The sequence below is a fragment of the Struthio camelus genome, chromosome 3 (genome assembly GCF_040807025.1).
Source record: "Struthio camelus isolate bStrCam1 chromosome 3, bStrCam1.hap1, whole genome shotgun sequence".
In the NCBI taxonomy this organism is placed as follows: Eukaryota; Metazoa; Chordata; class Aves; order Struthioniformes; family Struthionidae; genus Struthio; species Struthio camelus.
This window is the reverse complement of record NC_090944.1, coordinates 23,142,948-23,164,653: the sequence shown is the minus strand read 5'-3', so window position 1 is coordinate 23,164,653 and position 21,706 is coordinate 23,142,948. Positions and strand designations below refer to the sequence as shown.

The 21,706-nt window shown below is 37.6% G+C and overlaps 1 long non-coding RNA gene across 2 annotated transcripts in view; it reads right to left on the bottom strand.

Annotated features, from left to right (window-relative positions):
- LOC138066550 (uncharacterized) overlaps positions 1 to 8,728 on the bottom strand; it is a 123,644-nt gene extending 114,916 nt beyond the window's left edge. Inside the window, exon 1 of one of the 2 annotated variants that reach the window (XR_011139862.1) lies at positions 8,666 to 8,728. This is a non-coding gene — a long non-coding RNA (uncharacterized lncRNA). The remainder of the gene's footprint in view (positions 1 to 8,665) is intronic. The other variant, XR_011139863.1, reaches the window with a different exon arrangement.
- Positions 8,729 to 21,706: the final 12,978 nt, after the last annotated feature.

The following is a 21,706-nucleotide window of genomic DNA, read 5'->3' as shown; positions in this document are numbered from 1 at the left end:
ATGCTTTGGAACATGAACCCTGCTCGTGGCTGTTCTTTCAAGCTTTTAATCACTGAAACAGGCTGCTGTGATTGTGGAGGTGGTATGTTGGGTCTGTGCAAAGTAAATCAGCCAGCACATGTGTAGGCAGCCGTCTTATTGTAGTTTGGGAGGGTTTGTCAGTTAGCTGAAAGGATGGATGATTGGAGCAGTAGCAGAAGCAGCTTATGCCTGTGTGGGAGTGGAGACACGGGCCCTGTACATGTTCTGCCTGCAGATGGAACAACTGGTACTCTCTTGGAAAGGAGCTCAAACACTGAGAAATTCCGGTAAAACATAAAAGCTAAAAATAGTAGGCTAGCTCTTCAGCTGGAACAAAGCTGCAGAGACGAGTTGAATCCCTGGATTTACCTTGGTTGAGGATCTCGTCCTGTGCATGTCTCCCTCGTTTTGTGCCACTCTACCAGCGCTTCAAGGGATAATTGGATCATTTTGATTTAACATTAACATTTTGATTTGATATTAAAGTGCAGGGGTGGGAAGTGGGAGAAGCTGGTATCATGAGAATTTCTAATATCAACTCTTACATATTCAATATGTATTTCATATTCAGTACTTATATTTCATCCTGAATAAATTCATTGCTATAAAATGAAAGTTTTGTATATGATAAAGGATTGCTCTTTTTCAACTGCAGTAGAGTGGCATAAAAAATGCAGCTCAGCTGAGATTAAGGAAAACATTTTAAGACAAAACTATTACAATAAGAAAACAGTTGATGTGATCTGGTATCAGAAAACTGGAACCACTGAAACAATCAGTTATCTGAATTTGAAAAGATATTATGCACAACTTACATACGTACATGTAGGAAATATTTTGTCTGCTCTGGTGTAAACTCTGCCCATCGCAAGAAAAAATCAATAACATATTACCTGGAAGCACATCATGTTTCTGATCTGAAGTTAGTTTAAATAAATGAGAGGCTATCTACTACTGCAATTAATTGTCCAGGCCTTACAAATATCATTTTTGCACCAACGTGTGCTTTTTTTTTTTCTTTTGAAGATAGCAAGAGAAATGTACCTTGTTCTGGAATCTTTGAAAGACAAATGTGTTTTAAATCACCAAAAAACCACCTTCCCTAATTTCAGGCTGCAACCTAGTTGTGCACATTTGATGTACATTTAGCTTGAACTAAAAGAACCCAGTAAGATTTAGTTTGACTAACTGTAGGCACCAGGGAATCTAAAAAGCCTTGTGTTTAGAGTTTAAAAACAACATGTTAGACTTTGCAGTATCAGGGTCTTTGGTGTGAAGAAAGGACAAGGGATGGATGGTTCTTATATGAGATGACTCTTTGCAACCTGTCAGTTGTTCTGTATGAATTTCACAGAAGATAAGGCATTTTAGGGGACGTGATCATCGCAGTGCACTGAGAGAAAAAGGTAGGATTGCAAGGCACCCCTTCGCTCCAGCCACCCTGAGTAATTGCACCATATAATCTTTTCTTACCATATTTACCATTTTCCATTTACCTTATAACTAGCTAGACTACTGTGTTGGTCCCAAAGAATTCAAGGACATATTGCTCATCTCAGAGCAAGCTGTTCTGGGTCTTTCCCCTCAAAACCAGATCATTTCCAATAGGCAGCTCAAGGTTAATAAGGTATATCACTATATGTGGCAAGGAGGAGGAATTCTCTCGATTTGAAGTGTTACCACAATGCTTCTAAAAAACCTATCAATCTGACATTTCTTAGTCCGACCTTCTCTCAGTTCATCTCCTCTGTTTCTTATTGCCATTCATACCCTTGTTGAAATTAGCCGAGTCTCCATCAGTTTTTATGTCCCTGTCATCAACTATTCCTCTCAGCCTTGAATCATATTAAAACAAAGCTTTCATGCTTTCCATCCATTGTAATTTGTATTATGCTCAGCTTTTACTTGTGCTTAAAGAGCTTTTAGCAAGAAAAAAAGTTCAGCACTGTGTGATATGTGTGGTTAAAATCACATCTATTTGTGCTGCTTTAACATCAAAATGTAAGCATTACAAATGGATGAATAATGTGTGACAAAGAATAAATAAGGGAAAATTATTTGTGATTATTATAGTTTACCTGTAAAAATTAGCAAATTTTTTATAATTGGAACATCCTAAAAAGTAATACAATATGGTCTGTTATGAATTGAAGAATGTACCTATATTAAATAAAAGAAAAATGTAAGACGATATTAGATCATTGATGTACTTTACAGCGCTGAGCTGTTTATGAGTAGTAGCAACACTGAAAGATTCATAATTTCAGAAGATTTCTAAATAGGTATGTAAGATTTTTTCCTGCATGAATAACACATTATCAGGGTTATTACAGCTTGAAAATCATGTCATACTGATTACTGTGCATTGAACCACATGGCTTTGACTCTCCTCTGAATTAATTAGTAAGAAAAAAAAACCGATTAAAATACCATATTATATTAGAGCTGGTAAAAAAGATGAGACAAGGGAAAGTACACAAGGAAAACTCACTTTCAGCTGTGATTAGAGTATGCATTGAGTTTCAGAGCTCCTAGTGAGCACAAACTCCTGTCCTGTACGGAAGACTGTTCCTGGGTCACACCAGAAGACTTGCTTTCTCTTGCTGTCCAAGGGAAGATAAATCCATCCTTGATTCTGACAGCCTTCTGCACCATTTATTCTCCTACAGGGTTCTGCAGTGTCTCTGGCCATCTTTTTTCATCCTTTTGAACATGATGAATGAATAAAAGTGGATTTAGATCCTAGTATCCTGCTATATGAGAATGGGGATGAAAGTGAGTAGCACTGTGTAAATGTGCTTAATTTTTCTGGAAGGCCACAAAAAGTCACAAATTGATAGTCTGACATTAAAATAAATGAAAAATGTGACTGGGAGATGTTTAACTGTAGATATAAGACAGGAGTCTGCAGGAGCATGGATGGAGAAAGAGAACATACAGACAGAAATGGCTCTTCCTTTCTAATGGCCTGTAAAATTCTATTAAACGAACATCCTTAAGTTTCCAGAAAGCTCAGCATTTTGGGGATTGTATTTGCTCCTATGGAAGCAAATGCAAAGTAACACTGAAATAAGTTTAAACGGCTTTAGGCCTTAGTTTGCAGGGCAGTCTCTTCTTTGGATAGCACAGTTCCACAGTGTTGCTTTTGGGTTTGGTTTTCCTTTGAAAATAGACTGCCTCTCTGCTGAGAATCCAAATGTGACTTCTTGCTTGAACAGAGATCTACGATGATTACGATGAGTCAGAGCCCGGTTTTACAAGGGCGTTTTCCCACTGAGGCTGATTTGTTCTAATGGCTATTGATTCAACAAACTGTAACTTGGAAGAAAGAAGGAGTTGTGAATGGAGCATGGGCTGGAGGAATTAAATTACCTTAATGTAGCTTCTAATGGAACCTACCAGCAGTGCCCACTCCATGCAGAAGGCCAGGAAAACAACTTTGTCCCTCTTTCCAGCCATTATCACAGACAGTTGCATTAGTAATGCCGTGTATCGATAAAAGGATAAATGCTATTTTTGCTCTCAGTGTCAGGAGGGCTGGGTATCACGTTGAAGACACAAATCGCTAAAGTTCTGTCCTTGAAATAGTCATGGCTTTCAATTTCTTTCTCAGCATGTGGTTAAATATTCCCAAGAGCCCCAAACTGCCTCCAGTTGCTTCCTGTTTAAATAAAATATGATTCCTCTTTTTATTCTGTGGAATCCATTCAAAGGAAAAGGTCATACCCAAAGGGAGAAAGCAATTTCCCTATTCTTCATTTCAGAGCTCGAGGGATTTGGAATTTAAGTTTCCCAGAACAGTCTCCATGTTTTTAATTGATATTCTTTGTTAATTTTTAGGGGGGAGGGTCATGTTTGTCTTGTCCTAAAGTAAAACCTTTACAGTGTTTAGAGCTGTTAAACCCCCAGCAGCTCAGAAACATAGTGTGCCCTCAGATAGCCTCAGATTAGGCAGGAGCTTAATTAAAAGAACTTATTTCTTCTAATTGTTTTTGTTTCAGCTGAGCCCCAACACCAGTGATTCTAAATGCACCTTTCTTTCCCACTTAATAAGAGAAGGTGATGTTATATTTCATAATAAAAACACATTGATTTAAAAAATTGAAATTGTTGCACAGTTGTTTTATTGTACATCATGTCTTACATTGATGAAATTAGATTAATAGATAATAGAAATAGGATGAAAACTTCAGTGGTAAGCCCTGTGGGCATAGTCAGGACTAGCATAAGTGGGTGTAAATCCACTGATTTCTGTAGAAGTTAAAGCTGGGGAATCAAACATAACCTCCTGGAATTAGTAGAAATAGTTTTATTTTTTGAAGAACAGGTGACACAGGGATCTTGTTTTATACAGTGCAGAAAGCTGCTAAAATAAAGTACGATATAAAAATATATATTTCAAATTCTAGTCTAATCTTCAATGCTGTTCAACTATGTTAAAAAAAAAAAAGAACAGTCATGAAGCCAATATCTTTGTCTGTCTATCTGAGTTCTCATAGTTTACTTGCATTTCTCCTGCTTGTCATTTAAATGGAAAAGGTATTTTCTACATTACCCAGCTCTGCTAAACCAATAAGCATGGAGAATGCCTTCTGCTTTTATGATCGTAGACTAACCAGTGAGGAAAGGGGAGGCAGTGTGGGGACAAGGCATTTCCCAACCGAAGCAGAAGTGAGCCTGCCTGGACAAGCGTTAGGCGGGAGTTTGGGTTTTCAGTCGCGGGTTCTTAGGCCCCTGCCTTGTATTGGCCCGCAGCATGGTTTGTAATCCGGACACTCTCTAACGCGATTAACATTTCCTGGCTTGACAAGCTCCAATGTTATCAGGCACAGGCAATTGCAAATGCAACAGCTACTCTCATATGATGATGGGAGGAGCTGCAATGCAAACTGGCCAAATTGTTTCAAAACAGCAGTCGTTGAAAGCTTGAGTTTCAAATGGAAATAAGTGAACAACGTTAGTATTTACAAATAAAAATTTGTTTTAAAACTGGCTAGACAGTCATGCATAATTCAGTTATCACAGATTAGAACCAAAGGCTTACAATCTACTTTCCTTAATGTTACATTAAGCATATATATTTTTATAAGTAGTGCCATCACCTACTTCTACCTCATATAAGACCAGACTGATTTTCTGCCTTATGGGTATATATTATTCATAAAGATCTACTGAAAACTATAGATCAACCGTTTTAAGAGCATGGTTTGCACGTGAACTTTCTGCCAACCTTTGTACATCTTTTTTTTTGTGACGGTTCACACTGTGAGAGGATGACTGAATCATTTTAACAGAAGAGCTAATAACGAAGCACAAAACTACCACAAACTTCCCTCATAAATAATAACAGATGCTAAAAAATAAACATGATGCTAAAACCCTACATCTTTTTGACCTTCAAAATACATTATGCACTTGAGAGAAGTCTTCATAGATAGTGAATAATGCAAATAACCAGCCACAGCAATCCAAATTGATAGTCTCCATTCACGGAGACATCGTGGGTCAGGCTTCCTGGACTGTTTGACTGATTCTGACTGAAACCACGAATGAGAAACTGTTTTAAGCTGAATGAAATTTCACAGGGGTGCCATCATTACTATATAATATTCTTAATCTGACTATGATTATTGCTGCTTAACTTGAATGGATGAGGTGTGGGCAGGAGGGCATGTGTGTGTGAGAAAGATAGCAGAAAGGATGACAAGTGACAAAACATGTTAAAGACAAAAAGGGACTTCTACTGTTGCTATTCCACCCAACATACTGGAAATGATGTCTCCTGCAAATGAAAGAAGCCAAATGTTCAATTGCTCTTTCCAAATTTGCATTTAATGCATGCATCGCTGTGTACAATTACAAACCCATCTGTACACATAGGTGAGTATTCAAAGAATATGAAAAATTCTGCATATATACATTCAGAGTGCAGCTTACAACCTGAATAAAATGTCACCACGTGGAGGAACCTCCTTCCAGCACTGAATCAATAAATATATTCAGAAATAAAGCTACAGAAGTCTAACTCATAAACCTCCATATTCCTTCAATACTGTGGCACAACCTGGAAATAAACTTACTGTAAATTACCAGCCTAAGGAATAAACAAAATCAAACCAAACTGCACTACTGGAAAACTCTATCAAGGATACACTGTCCTTTCCCCACTTCTACCTTCTCTAATGAACAAATTGTTCAAAGATACAAATCAAGCTGTTATGAAACTTCAGACTAAAGAACGTGCAGCAGGTGGCAACATATGTGTCCAGTTAGTTCCAGCCAAAACAGTCTAATTTGCAGAAAATGGTACAGAATTTCACTGTGACTCAACTGAGGGGGCGATTCAAAGAGAAAAGAGTATTTAGCTCAAGTATTAGGCCTGCTGAAAAGTATAGTTACTCGTTTGATAGTGTTTTTAAACCATCCTAGCCTATTAAAGGTGCAGTAATTCACTTTATACTCTAAATTTTGTCTAGCTGCTTGAAGTACAAAGTTTCCTTTTGGGATTTGGTCTTCCTTTGTTTCTTCGTCTCTAGAACTATCATATTAAGTGCATTTATAAAGGTACAAGCTTAGAAAAGAGTAAGTGAATTCAGTCAAAATCAAACGATGGAACCTCTGACTTTTCAAGTATTCTAATAAATAGAATTGACCATTTTGTTTTTTAATGAGGGCAGGCTCCCTCTAGTGATCCTCTAGTCACTGCTTGAACCAGTCAACACCTTTGTAATTCTATAATGCAGTTGTGTCTTGTCCGAATTAGTAATTTTGATCATAATGTATTGAAAGAAATTGCACCGACCAACAACTAGTGGCACTCAAATATTCAGTAAAGAAAATAACAATTATAGTACACAGCAGCTTCGTGAATGCAACAAAAACAACACGCTTAACCCATTAGAACAGTGACTGAAGGCCATTGCTACCTGCTGAGTATCTGGCCGGGAATTTAGTAGTCTCTGCTGAGTTATGTCTTCAGTGTTACAAGCAGGATCAGAATTACGAAAGTAATTTTTTGGTCTGCATCACAAATAGCAGATTAAGGCCTAATGCAGTAAGTGTACTAACGCTAATGTGGATAGATCTGATTAATGGAATTACATAATTCAAGCATATGATTAAATTTCATTAGTTTGAACATAACCAAAAGTTAGGCTTATGCTTAACATTGGAAAAGGATCTTTTCCCCTACTAGATTTTCAACACTCAGAGGAATGATCCAGTAAATTATAGTTTCTCCTGAAAAGAAAACATTCTAGTGAGAGAAAGGGAGAGGTGAGATGAATGGTTGGCTACTGTTGAAAAGAGTTTGAATCTGGGAATAGAATAATTCTGTTTTAGGAAACAAAAGGTTAGTTCTCAACAAAGAAAACAAGCCAAAACATATATTCAGTGAAATCAAACCAAACCAAACTAAACAGTAAATCAGAATTTCCTAAAATAGGGATATTTCTTGGGAAATTCTCAATTACAACAGCCCCCCCCCCCCAATTTTTCACAGAAGGCACATTTTGAAACACAATTTTCAACCAATACATGTATTCAAATATTTGTTCGTTCTGAGCACTTGGCCTCTCAGGTATATTGCCTGGCTGTGTGGATAGCTTTCATATAGCACTTTAAATCAGTAGATGCCGAAAATCTTTATGAAAGTGGTAAGAATAATTATTTCTGTTTTCAACTAGAACGTTAAAAGGCAGAGAACAAATTTACTGAAAAATCTCCTAGCTAGGAGATTCCCTAGACTGGGAATAAAACCTAGGGATTTTAAGGGGTGATTTTTTTTTTAATTGAAAAAAGATTGTTCAAGTAAACTAAAGCATAAACTAAACTAAAAGCATGACTGAAAAATACGAATTTTTTTAAACTGTTTTATTTTGATGATTCTAAGGTGATATTTAAAGTGATATTAAAATGCTAACTCTTAAATTTATCCAGATGAAGCTTTCTTCACTCTGAATGTTAGGTAGAACAAAAACCTTCTTTATTCTCTTTTAATTACGGAGAGAAATAAACGATAATAAAAATTTATTTTTTAATTTAACTAATTTTCTCTTTTTTCAGTTTTGCCAGTACATTGAAAATGAAAGTCATTTGCAAAGTTGTATCCCCCGTCTGAACCCACTGTCCTCATATAAGGTATATGGCCTTAAGTAACAGAATTTCCACTTCTAGAGGAGTCAGGTTTGTCTGGTGGTTGTATTTCTTTGGGAAGGGGTAGGGAAATGCTAATCATTTTTTTAGAAAGCTAACCTCTGAAGACGCGCAGGCTTCAGTTGGTGCTGATACATGTCTCTTTTGAAGTGTTTCTTAAAAAAAATATACCTGAGGGGTAGAGATGTAAAACATTTTATTTCCTTCAAGCGAGCACACATTAGCCTCATAGATTGTGCTTTTGAGATTGGATACTTAAGCAATTCAAAAAAAAAAAAAAGCACTAAAAATTAAAAGTCAGTGTTAAAAGGGAAACGAAGTAGCAACATTACCTAACTAATATGAAATTGTTTATTAAGGATATTAAGCATTTAGAGAACTGGAAGAAGCTTTAAACAACGTAACCTACTTTTTACTAGCGTTTGTCAACTTCTTCCTTTTTCACACTCTGTCAATCCCCCTTTTCCTTTTGAAATAATTTAGATGTTACCTGAACTCAGTTTTCGAGCCTGACCTTCATGGTGGCAGCCGTCTCCACAGACTTATTAGCAGTGCAAAGCATGCAAGTAAATATCAGATACCGCACTTCCTGCTGCCTTTCTGCATATTCAGAAGGAAGCAGCTACTGCACTTGCTGAGAGTCCCTTCCCAGTGAATGTGACGGTTACACTGGCATTTTGACCCTTTCTGTTTATTCAGAATGGCACAAAAGGGCCAGCATGGACTGCCGAATTAGGCCTATTTGATTGTCCTTTCATTCCATCCTAATCACGTGTTCACTTTCCCTCCCTACGTCTTTGGGCTGAAAACTGATAAGAGGGAATTCAGCCCAAAGCTAATATGTCATTTTTAAGATAATAGTTTTGAGTATCAAATGTTTGGCCTGCACTTTTGGAATAGCAGACACATTAGATCACTCATTTAGTGGTACCATTATTTATTGGAAAGCAACTTGTACTTTTTATCCTCCACCACAATCATTTACAGTGTTTTGGGTAAAAGAATTCAGTCCTTATTATTAAATTATACATTGAAAACTGCATTCTTATTGAATTTCCAAGCTAATTTTTTTTTGTTGTTGTTGTGACTGCCTACTTTAGTTATGACTGCAGCAGGTAACTGGATGTCTCTGTCCCGACACAATGTCATGTGTCAACAGGGAAGTTAGGAAGAAGAAACTTCTTTTGCACAAAATAATAATCTCGCCATAATATGGTATATTTTGAAAAGTAGAGTCTGAAACTTACTTTAAAATGCATTGTTCATTCCTGCCCAAAACATACCGCCTCAGAAATACCTGCCATCAGTCTTTCTATATAGCAGGACATCAAATAATAATAATAATAATAAAAAAAAGTGACATATTGCAACTCAGTGGTCAACCTTTGCAATTTCATGGATAAATTACATTATTAGGCATCTGAAAATCTGCACTGGGGTTTTGAAGAAGCATAAACCAGAATGTGGTAAAAAAAAATTGAGATACAGCATTAAGAAATACTTTAGAATAATAGCGTATAAATTCTGCGTGACTCAACAGCTGTACAGGTAGAGAAAGCCCAGCATGACTTTGGCTGATTTAAGAAAATTTGAAGGCAGAATTAATCATTGATGTGGCTATTTCTAGAGGTGAAGGAGATTTTGAAAGGGAGAAAAATGTGAAAACCATACAGATTGAATGACTGTACCATAAAATAAGATTTCTTTTGGTAATTTAGCAGTAAAAATAAAATGTGGCCAGCTCTAACATCTAACAAGAATGTGTTGGACGCAGAAATTGTCTGGATTTACATATGATGCTTGCCAAGTCTACCATTCTTGGAAATCCCTCCTGCATTCCTGTTTCTCTAAAGGGAATTCATGGTTCATTTGTTTGCTTCCAAAAACGACTCTGAACAGAAATCATGTCCTTATAAGATGACACATTGTAGCCTAAAGTTCTCTATGCTAGCAATGAAAGCAACTTCTGATACATTTCCTCACAGTGTTAAAGAAAGCATATCATCAGCGAAGAGACTTCAGTGTTCAAATCACTGCCAGTGGGATCTTAAGTGCTACAGGTAGGGACTACACCGAGCTAAAAACTGGAAAAAATTGAAAGGATAAAAAATGATAAGGCAAAACAACTATGGGAAAAGAATAAGAGAAGGAAAAATTGACTGGAGAAATGATGATTTGGGCAGGATCTGCAGAGGAGCATGTCATGTGGGGTACAGAAGTAAATGAAGCCTCCCATCAGAAAACCAGGGAAAAGTTTTGAAATACTGGACACAAACAAACGCAGTATTTTAGCTAAAAGATGTGCAAGGAAGAGGCTTGCACACACCTGGAATTATTATTGTATGTAAAGCAGACTTGGCAGGGGTGTCAAGAGAAGAACCTGAGCTGAGTTTCTAGAGCCTTTGACATAGATGTAACAAATATCCACTTGAAAAGGCATTTTTTTCAGTCCCTGACATAGCATAGAACTACCAGCTGCTAGTAACTTGTATATGTCCTAGAAAATACCACAAGGGCATGATCCTGATCCCAGCCTTTCCAGCTTATACAGCCAGAAATTTCTGCTGACTTTGCAAATTTTTCGGACCCCAGCAAACACATTTCTTTTTAGCACTGCTCTCAAGTTAGGCAGCTATTCCTGCTTGATGGTAACAGCATGTTTTATGAAAGTCTGGACAGCACCATTTCATGAAGTATGTGGAGAAACAGGTTTTAAATTCATAGAAAGCTGAATGCCTAACCTACTAGCATTTCCCCTTTCCCTGTTCTTACAAGTCAAGCAGGTTTAGCTCGGTCAGTATATGTGATGAGGTATATCTAAGGAGATACATGGCTGCAGTAAAAAAAAAAAAGAAAAAAAAAGCCAGTAAATCAATCCTCAGACAACCCTCTTCCCTCTCTGGTTATTCAGCATATTGCTATCTTTTTCCTGAACCAATGCTCCAGCATTTTAGAAGAAGGTGCTGCTGGAGTCATCACCTTGGGAGAGTGCGATGGGGTGGCATTAAGTTCTGGCTGGTGTGACTCATATTTGTTTGTCCTCATACAACTCAAGTTTCCTGCTGGCATCCTCAACTGCAGGAACATATGCATGGAGCATACATGGAGCAACGCCTGTTTCCTAAGCCACAGAACTGAACATTCTGTGACAACAGGCCCACCCCTTTGGAAGTCTCCTAGCGCAAATCTGTTCTGATGATGAAATCCACAGATGATCTCATAGGGGAGGACGATGAAAGGAAACATTTCTGTGATCCTACAACAGAGCTCTGTTGGAGTCTTCTAGAAGAGAGGCTATGAACGGAAAAAGAATATAGTGTTAAGTAATTTCTGATAATGTGTATTCAGGACAGAAGTACAGCTACTGACCTATTTGTAATGTTTCATAATAGCTATATGTTTTTATCTGCAAGTACTTATTAGTTCTTATTAGTTCTTATTTAAAGTTTAAAAAAAAAGAAGCTACAAGAGACTGTTTTTAAAAAGCTTTTTGAAGGCTTTCTTTGTAAGAGAGATTTGTCTTGGTTTATTGCTCTCAAGTTGGTGACACTTTCTTAAAGTTTTTTTTCTTAATAAAGTTGTTCTATTAGTAAAATCGTGCAAATTCTCACAGCATGCAGGGCTCTGTGTTTCCTTTCCTGCTTTGCTAACTCATCACCCTGACTGCTGCAGTTTGGTATCATACAGCATGACTTGCATTTTGCTGCCATTCATTTGACAAATCTACTACTTCTACTTCTACACTACTACATGTGGATGAGAAACAATATAAATTTGGATCAGCTTCAATAAGTTCCTCTAAAACCAAGAACAAAATCCATAAGTATGCCCTGATCTCTGCCACTGAAACTTTGGCAGTCACTTTGGCAGATCTGCATGAAGCACACTGCAGAAATATGCATCACTGAACCGGCATGTGCTTAGCCCAGTAGAGGTTAGGAGCTTTCTTTCTGCTCAGTTCAGAATAGCAGAAATGCTGGTTTCTGTTGGCTCAAAATACTGTGTTTAAAAAGAAAGGAGGGATGAAGGAATTATTTCTGAGGATGATCCTGCACTTGCGCAGGTCAAGGAAGTGTTGCCTTGCACAAAGCTCTTCCTTTTGTCTGCAGCAGTGGCTCTCCTGCCCCAGCTCCTACTGAAGCCTAATCTCATTGGGAACTGGAAATCACTGTCTCCAGCATGAGGACTGATTAGATACAGCAGCTTTTTGATTACTGTACTGGGCAGATGTCTTTTTTCCTGCTAAGTTAGGAATCCAGAGTTCCAAGATGTTCATCTTCTTTACAGGTAAGATGCTGTTCTGCCCCTATGCAAGGTAGTAACACCCACAACAGCAGGAATGATAGTGTAGCTATAATAGTGCATGATAATGTAGCTAGAGAGTGAATATGTATATTGTAGTGTAGCTATTGCCTAAAAAGCAGTGATATTTATGTCGTTCAATTTAACGAGCGGCTGTATGATATGCCATTAAATACTGAGCCTTTCTGTGCACTGGGGATGGCTAAATGTCTAAAGATGTACAAACAGGAAAATTTGCCAGCATAATTTTCCTGACCTACGCTGTCTTGAAAATCATCGTGGATATTTTTTTTTCCTGAACAAATTCAGAACTAAAACTCCCAAACGGTATTTCTAGTCTGGAAAATTTTAAGAATTTATTTATATTTGGAATTTTTATGACTCTCTCAGGTGTAGTTGAAGTTGGTTAGTGAGTTCAGAATATTTTTTCCGAAAAAATGAGGAGGGAGAGCAAACAGCAGACAGGCACCTCGATGGGCAGACAGTATGATCACATAAGCACTGTTTTCTGAGGAAACAAAACTATACTGGAATATCAGGAGGCTCGCTGTCTGAGATCTCTCATCTATGACTGGAGTGAAAGTTATGTTGGCTTCTTGATTTTTAAAGGTTCATTTCTAATATACACATTTGTCTTTTCTGATTGTGGGCAGTGGCTTTTTGGCATCTAAGAAGGTCTTCAAGTTATCTCAATTTTTATTTTCTTTTCCCTCCTACTCAATATTACTCATATTTATCCTCAGCTTCGGGAAATTAGTTGTTTAGAAGAATCATGCATGTGGCTGATTAGGAGTATCTCTGTTTAATTACCTGTTGAATACAATCAGACCATTCTGTAGGCAATCACCTACTCCTAAGTCCAGGAACCAGTTCACCTTTGTCCATCATAATGATAAATGAAATGAATTTTGACCTTCTGTTTAGGAAATCACGCCCTATAATTTTTAGAGATTCTGATGATATTTCAATACTAGCTGCTTGTGGCCTACACTTCTCAAACAAACCATATTTTATTTTCTACATATTACACTGAGGGTTAGTTGACTTGGTTTTCTGGTTTAGCTCTTTTACCTGCAGCAGACCTCCCATGCTCTCCATATCCTGAGGTAAGTCACCCAGTGCATTCAAGGTCATGCAGTGCTGAGTTCTCAACATCCACATATGTTTTGCTGCAACTCCATGATTTCTCCCACTGTGCCCTCACTGAACATTTCATAATCAAAGATTTTAAATTCCAGTCACATGAAACATGTTTACTGAAACCTGTTATGCCAAATACAACAAATTAATGCTTTCCAAGAAATTTTTATTCTTACTTGGCACCTGGACTTTTAGCCTAAATACATAAACAAAAGAAAAACAAGGCATTTCTTCACCTTATCTCTCCACTGGTTCAATAAATTTGCAACATGCTAAGTTTGTAACACATTAATCATCTCCTTGTAGTATGAACAAAGTCTTTTAGACTACTTCAGCTTGCCATTGACTAAGAAGATTAGTCTGCATTTCTGATTTACCAGCTATAGTCTGCCCATTTGAGAAGAGTATTTTTTCCACAGAAATGTTGAAAACTCTATAAAGCCTGAATCTTCACTTTCATATCATTCATATCTCAACAGTCCACCTTTCTCTCACTCATGAACTGTAAGCATCTCTGAGAAGGTCAGCTGAATCTTATTCTTTTTTAACTTCCTGAAGCCGACAATTTATACAGCTCCATGTTATATCTCCTTATGGAAGAATGACTTTACTACCGTAGGAGCTTCCCGAACTTATTACAGGTTATTATTAAAGACCTATTTTTGCTCCAGTAAAACAACGCAGCATCCTGCTGTCCATTGTGACTTTTGCTGAATTCTGCCATCAGAACATGAGGTAACCGGCATTTCATCAGTTACCAAGTTATATTCACTATTAACACTAATACTGATCAAACTTCACTTAAAAACAAAAAAGGATGATATTCTCTCACAACTTCTACCGAGAAACTATTCCAGAAAATTATTTGTCATACAGTAAGCTTCTAATTTTCGGCAATATTCTAGGTCTGTTTATATCATTTGTTGTTCTCCCTTCTTCCCAGAGCGCAGTGATGAACGATAATTTATTTATTTTTCAAGGAGGCTGAAAAACATCTTTTGGATACTGCTTGCTTCATTCCATCAGGTTTATTATCACATACAGACTTTGTAGCTTTTTGTTCCTTCAGAGGCTTGTTGTTTGGTATCTGACTCACTGAGTGGCTGATAGTGATGCTGTACTTAAAACGAGGTTGAAGGCTTTTTGACTTTCATTCCCTTTTGGTCAACAGGACATTTATGTGGTTTCTTAGCACTTTCCGGTTTGATGTTTGTTCCCCAAACCTCTGTTTACATGCATATGAAATGGTGTTTAACAGCTGCTCCTAGGCAATGTATTTTTTCCCCAACATATTAGCTGGATTGCCTTCAATGTACTGGAGGGAAAAATTCATGAAATGTTGTATATCAGTACTTACATAGAAGGAACAAAAGCCTTTTAGACTGTTAATCCCAGGTATTTGCTGGAGTTCACCTAGCTTTTGATTTGAAAGAATATCAGCTAAACCCTATCTTCTTGATTGCCATGAAAGATTTACCACAAAGGATGAAATTCATATTACCTAATATTAGCTATCCTAACCTTAGGCATTTATTCTTGTCACTTGCCCAGGTCCTTATATAAGCAATGAAAAGATAACATCCCACCTATCAGAAATACCTATCTTAGGGTGCAACAAAAAAACAGTTTTCTGGGGATGCCTCTCTCCCTCCATTTACTGCACAAAAAGCCTATACAACTAGCTTAAATTAGACGCCTAAATTTTAAATGTTTAGTTTTAAAATCTCCCCTTGAAAGTCCTAAAGTTTAGTAGGGTCCTGAATTTGCCTCCTTAGTGAGGAGGCATCCCATAGGTGATTCTTCACACCTGTCTTTTCAGGAGTACAAAATCACCACTCACAGGAAATGTGAAAGCCCCACACGGCCTGGGAATTGCTTTTGCACTAAAGGGTTTTGCAAGGAGGAGGACCCAGACTCAACAAATAGCCAGCTGAAAGCAAGAGGCAGAGATCATGAGAGAAAGAAGCTGCTTCTTGTCAACAGGACCTATCAGTTAGTATCTTACCATGGCTTCTAGATCTGGAATTGCTGCTTCTTCTGTTTTAAGAACGGCTGCTTAAAATAAAAAGGCCCTGTGTACATTCAAAAATACAGACTCATTCTGTACAGACTACAGATACTCATTTTTTCTCTGAAGTGCCACTGATTTCCTGGGATATACTTCTGCCAGCAGAGTAACAGGCTGTATAGTGTAAACAAATGTTCCAGAGTTCATTGTGAATTGTCTAACCTCCCTTAATTCTGTGTCACTAATTTTTCCTTAGCGAAAACCTCAGAGACCACAGCCTTGCAATCCCCTTTCCTTCAGCAAAGGGATGGTGATATATATAGAATAACTTATGCAGGTGGCTCACTGAAAAATCTAGATTATTCAAATAAAAGACATTTTTTAAACTTACCAAAACATTTGTATTAGCTTTTTTTGACCATTTTAAGACCTGTTCTGTGTATGACCTTAAATAAACCACTGCTTTCTCTAATGCTTCAGATATTTCTTCTGTAAAATTTGGATAATGATATTTCCTTTGTAACATGCCTTGAGACATACAGACGAAAAATATTAGATAAGGAGCAGCTATTAACTTCACTGTTATTAAAACCTTGCTGACAGGACACAGCTAGCACTGCAGTTCCTACAGGACCTTCAAATACAGTTTTAAGCATTTCATGATAGATTCTGTACTTGAAGTCCTAACCCACGTGACATAAAAAACAGACAACATAATATAGTTGTTCTCTGTTTTACCTGGTTTGACTTTTAATAGTCAGGCTATTCCTAGGAATAACTGCTTAATGTATTCTAATAAAAACTTGGAGCAACTGCGCTTATCCCATTTGAGGCTTTCCTCTTTGTACAGTTTATCTTCAAAACCACCTTAGAGCAAACCTCACTTGTTTACTTCAGTGGAAGTTTTCCCGCTAAGCATGTAAACTCATTCAACCCTTCTCTCCCTAGTGTTTACGTATAAAAATACCTAATCCATCTCTGCCAGAAAGTTCAAGGAAAAGCATAAGTGTAGGCTATCCAAGGCCAAGCAAATAAAAAAGTCATCAAGGTTTCAGAAAAACCTGTTAGTTCATTTTCTTCAGAAGAGCAAGCTGTTTGATGAGCAAAGCAGCGAGTGAAACCTGGTTTCTTGGTTTCCACCCCTTGTTCTCTAAGCATACCTCTCTCTCCAGCTAAACCCTGCACTGTTGCAATAATTTCAGCTCCTCTTAAATCTGAATGGGAAAGAGGTTGCAGTGCTGTGGTTATTCTGGATTCAAGGGCAAGAAATATTACAGCTTCAGGAGGGGAATGAACAGATAGGCAAAAAGTGTAATTCAATAAACATTTTTTTCCCTGACCTTTTTTCCCCAGGCTAAAACCAGACTCTTACTAAGTCATACCCAATATAACACCAAAAGCCAAGATTTCCAAAAACTTCATCATCTATATATGTTCTAATGGAGGACTATGTTAAATTCCCTGCATTGCTTTGAAATCCTCAGTTCAAAGACAGGGCTTATTCCAGTCTTTGCCACCCAGAGCCTGTGATCCCTATTGATCATACAACTACCGCAAATTTGTGAACCGCCAAGTAAAGGATTAAATTGCTTTTTTTATCTTTCCCTTTGCCAACCTAAATCTTACTAAAGCTTGCTTTATTATCAGTATTGTACTGCTAGAACTATATCGGTGGGAAGTACTATAGGTAAAGACTGGTGTAGTAGGATGCTGTTACAAAAAAATGTTGGTGGTGTATTTCTCTTCCATCCACAGGAATAAACTTTATTGATATGCAGATTTTTATATCAGTCTTTTGTCTGTACTAAGCAGGCTGTAAACTTTTAACAGACTAATATAAAGCGGTTCAGCTTCTGTCCTTAGATGTTAACATGTTAGTTTGAAGAGCACCTGGTTTCGGAGCTAGTTAGCCTGTCTGTTGCTTCCCTGAGGGAGAATAGTGACACAGGACCCCCAGAGTATAGCTGAAATATTACTTAAAGGCCGACAAGTATCTGAACAATTTGCTGATGCATGTAGAGACGACCTCCTCTCGGGGGAGTAGCTGTGACCTCAGTCCCTTGCATAGTGTCTGCATTAATACAGACCTGGCACTATTCAAGAGAAATAAAAGCCTTCAGGCGTCCTGAGTATAATGAGGAACTAGCTTCAGCCTAGTCTGCTCTCAAGGAACAGGCCTCATAAATCATCATCTTATGCCCAGCCTCCCAAGATAGGCACAGTAAACATGAAATTAGACAAGTTGCTATGGGTTATAGCAGCCTCCTGCCAATATAATGTCCCTCACAGTTAAATTTTAAATCAGACCTATTAGCCATGTTCAGAATTCAGGATATGTCTGCCACATGTGATACCCTTGACTATGGCACAGTACTATTTACCTCAGGGTTGGGACCAAGATCTGTGGGAAAAATTAAAACAAAAGCAAGTACATTGCTCCAATCCTTTCTTTCAGGATGTTTCTGGAGTGTGGTGATAAGTGACAGCTTTTTCCACTCTTGCTGTTTGCTTACACTAATGAATGAGAGGTCACAAATAGGAAGAGAAGGAAAAACTTAATTAAAAATAGTTAGAGAGGATCCTGAAGTAAAAACTTGGAGTCAAGGTCACATTGCCTCAAAATTTGGTAATATGGACTTTGGTTTAGATACATCCCTACAAAATAGACATACATATGTATGTGCGAAGACATAGGTGAATAAACAGATTGTTCTTGCCAGGTGCACACCCTGAAACTAAGAGAAATTGGAAAACAAAAAATCTGCCTCCTGAATGGGCAATGATGTCCAGCAAAGATTAGAATTAGAAGATTACGCCAAGTTCACAGCTTCTCACATATGCAACAATAAAGTGCCCCAATTATCATTCTGGTATTGCCCAGTTCTTGCACAATATTACCATATCTAGTTTTGCTATTCTAGTAGCCTCGAAGCACATGCCTGAAGACACATGCCAGGTGATGACACCCAAGGTCTGCTATTACAAGCATTCACGCAATGCACTAAAATCATAAGGGTAGTAGGCTTTAACTTAAAGCTAGGAATTCAGCTTATGTTATGGTTGCCACTATTTCTTCTAGAGCATTCTTTCAGAATCCCACTTCTCTGATGGTTAGTGGGTAATTCTAATATTCTAATGCTTTTAGGGCCCAGTCTGAGCCTTTGAATTCAATAGGAAAATTAAGTTGGAAGGTTCATAGTATTTCTTTATCGTGTGCTTGTGTTGTGGTATAGTCTGAAGGCCTCCACTGGAAACAGATGCCTAGGAAGGATCTTCTGGTTATATTTTTATTCTTGGAGCCATCTGCAGGATCTAGTACCACCGAGCTGTGGATAGTTCTCTCTGTCAGGAAATGCAATCAGCTCCTTTGCTGTTGTAGGCACCATGTCACATTATCCCTTGCATCAAAGAGCTGAATTTCATCTAAAGAGCAGTGAAGGGTTCTGCCTCTATTTTGATTGGAAGGCCGCTTTAAAACATTATTGTTCTAATTGCTCTAATTTCCAGAGTAATTTATTCATGAGCAGATTATATGAGGTCGTTGTAATGTCAGCATTGTTCTTTAGCTTAAAACGGGTCTCTTGAATCTTGAAACGTATCGCTGTTCAACTTCTGTTTTTTTAGACTAAATAAACCAAGCTCTTTGAGTGTCCTTCTGCCAGATAGACGCTCTACTCCCTTACACGTCCTGGCAGTCCTTCTCTAAATCTACTCCAGCCCTAGTTCAACTTTCTCGAACACAGTTGATCTGAATTGTCTCCTCAGTGTCTTGCACAACAGCATTAACACTTCCCAGTCTGTTTCTCAAAACATCCTTGGAACTTTTTTTTTGTTGGTAGCCGCCGCACACTGGCTCAGGACAGTTCTCTTTCAAATCTCAAGAATGCTAATGCCTTAGTTTTTGTTTTGTTTTGTTTTGTTTTGTTTTTTAATCTGTTAAGAGGCAAATGCCAGCTACCTACCACAATTCAATACACCAGCTATCTATCAGTCATCTGGCTGATATTATTTGGGTATTTCTTTAAAATGGCATAGTTTTATTTTAAGAAAAAAGAGAGTAAAATATAAAGGTAATGTTCCTGAATGTCTTGGGAAAATCTCTCTTGTCCTTATTATCTTTTGCACTCTAATAGTTAGGCATCTAAGCTAATTCCCTGGGCTCTTTTAATCATCAATAGAGAGAGACAAGCATCTCTAGAGCGTGATTTAGCTCATCTTAAAATAGATTTCTAAAACAAGAGGGAGGAATTGCTTTTTGGAGATTGCCTGTCTCTCCCTGTAGTTGATAAAGGAAGCCTAGGCAGCTGTCTTGGATGTCTTGCTAACCTGTGTGTGACTAAAGTTAAGCAAGATGAATCTCCCCCTAAGTAATTCAGGACACTGCAAATTTGTTTCAAAAGAGATTTAGGTCTCTATACTTTAATGAAAGACAATAAAATTTAGGTTTCTAATTCACTGGGAAACTTTGGACATATTTATCCGTTAACTGGAATAAGATTACGTATATAGGGAACAGTTCTAGTAATTTAAATAGGCACCTCTTCAGAAAAGCTCCTGAATATGTCAAAGGTAGCTATGCTTGCTGAGTTGCACTGACAACACTGGAGATCCACAGATAGAGCAGACAGCAACGAATTCTGACCTAGATCCTACAACTATAAATACCATTATTTATGTGAAGAGGACCGTTCTCTCAAGAAGAGTTTCTGACGAATGCAAGTGCTTGCAGGACCTGGATCTTTGGATCATGACAATGTTACAAATATATTATGCAGTAGTGAAATAAAAAACTTCTTATTGAGTATAAAATATGCTGGATTATACCCAAATATTTTAGCACAGACGTTTCTATTATTTCATTTTCATTTTATTATTTTTGTTTCTCGTCTTGTGAATGTGGTTGATATATACTTGCATATTATCATTTCCAAAATGAGTGAGAAGGAGGTCATAGGGTCTATTTAAAACACATCAGAGTTCGATGCCATTATCTATATATATCTTTCAGTAAGGGGAGCACTGTTTGGTAAAGAGAGGCCTGCTACATTTATTTTTAGTAGGCAATGAAGAAATGTAGTCAACATTTTGTTCCTTGAATGTGAAGAGGCACTTAAAAATAACACCCCCCCCCTTTTGTTGTGCTTAGACACGCTTTCCATTCACCCACCTGAATGTACAAAAAACCCGGTGAAGCCCAGTGAACAATGCAGTTGTTAAACTTGAGATCACCTTTTATCTTTCCCTGATAGGCACCCCAATCCTTCCACAAATAAGCATAAAAATAAAATTGAGAGCTACTTCCACCTTTCTGTCACAGGAAATCTTGCTGAGACTAATCTGCTTTTTAGAAGGTTTACTTTTAAATAGGATTTCCTTTCACTGCATGTACAAACTGAGTCAGGAAGCTCCACTCTGAGTCAATGCTAAATGCATTTGGTTTTCAACTTGAGTCGGCTTGCAAATAATGGAACCGATGATTCATAATTTCCATCCTGACCTTGTTTGCTTTATATTCACGCTGTGGCAGGTGAACTGTCATGTTCGAGATCTTCAAGTTATTTAGGGGGAAACTGATGCCCTCCATTAGCCTGCCATGTGAAAGACACATTTGCATATATGAGAACAAGTTATAGGAAGGTGATATGATAGTCAGACGTTTCAAAGAGTTCAATTTTTTTCTTTTGTAACTCTAACATAATTTGCATAGTCTAGTAATGCTAAACAAGTTAATTGTCATCTATGCGTGCTACAGGTCTATTATTTCTCAGTCATTCACTTCTTCACTTCTAATATCTCATTACAGCAAGTCTGTCTGATAATGGGTCCATTATGTGGTATGCTATGCCCAAGATACTGGATAATTTTAAACCTATATATAAACATATACATGTAACATATGTATGTAGAGCTGTATTCCTGATCATCTTGCTGGTGTATGTAATTTGTGAATGGCCTTTACAGGTATTTACCTTGTCCCCTACTGTCCAACAGGAAAAGCAAACAAAACAGTATTAAGAAACAGTTGTTTGACTAAATTATGGCCCAAATGCTCTTAAATACTGGTTTCTTGCCACTGTCATG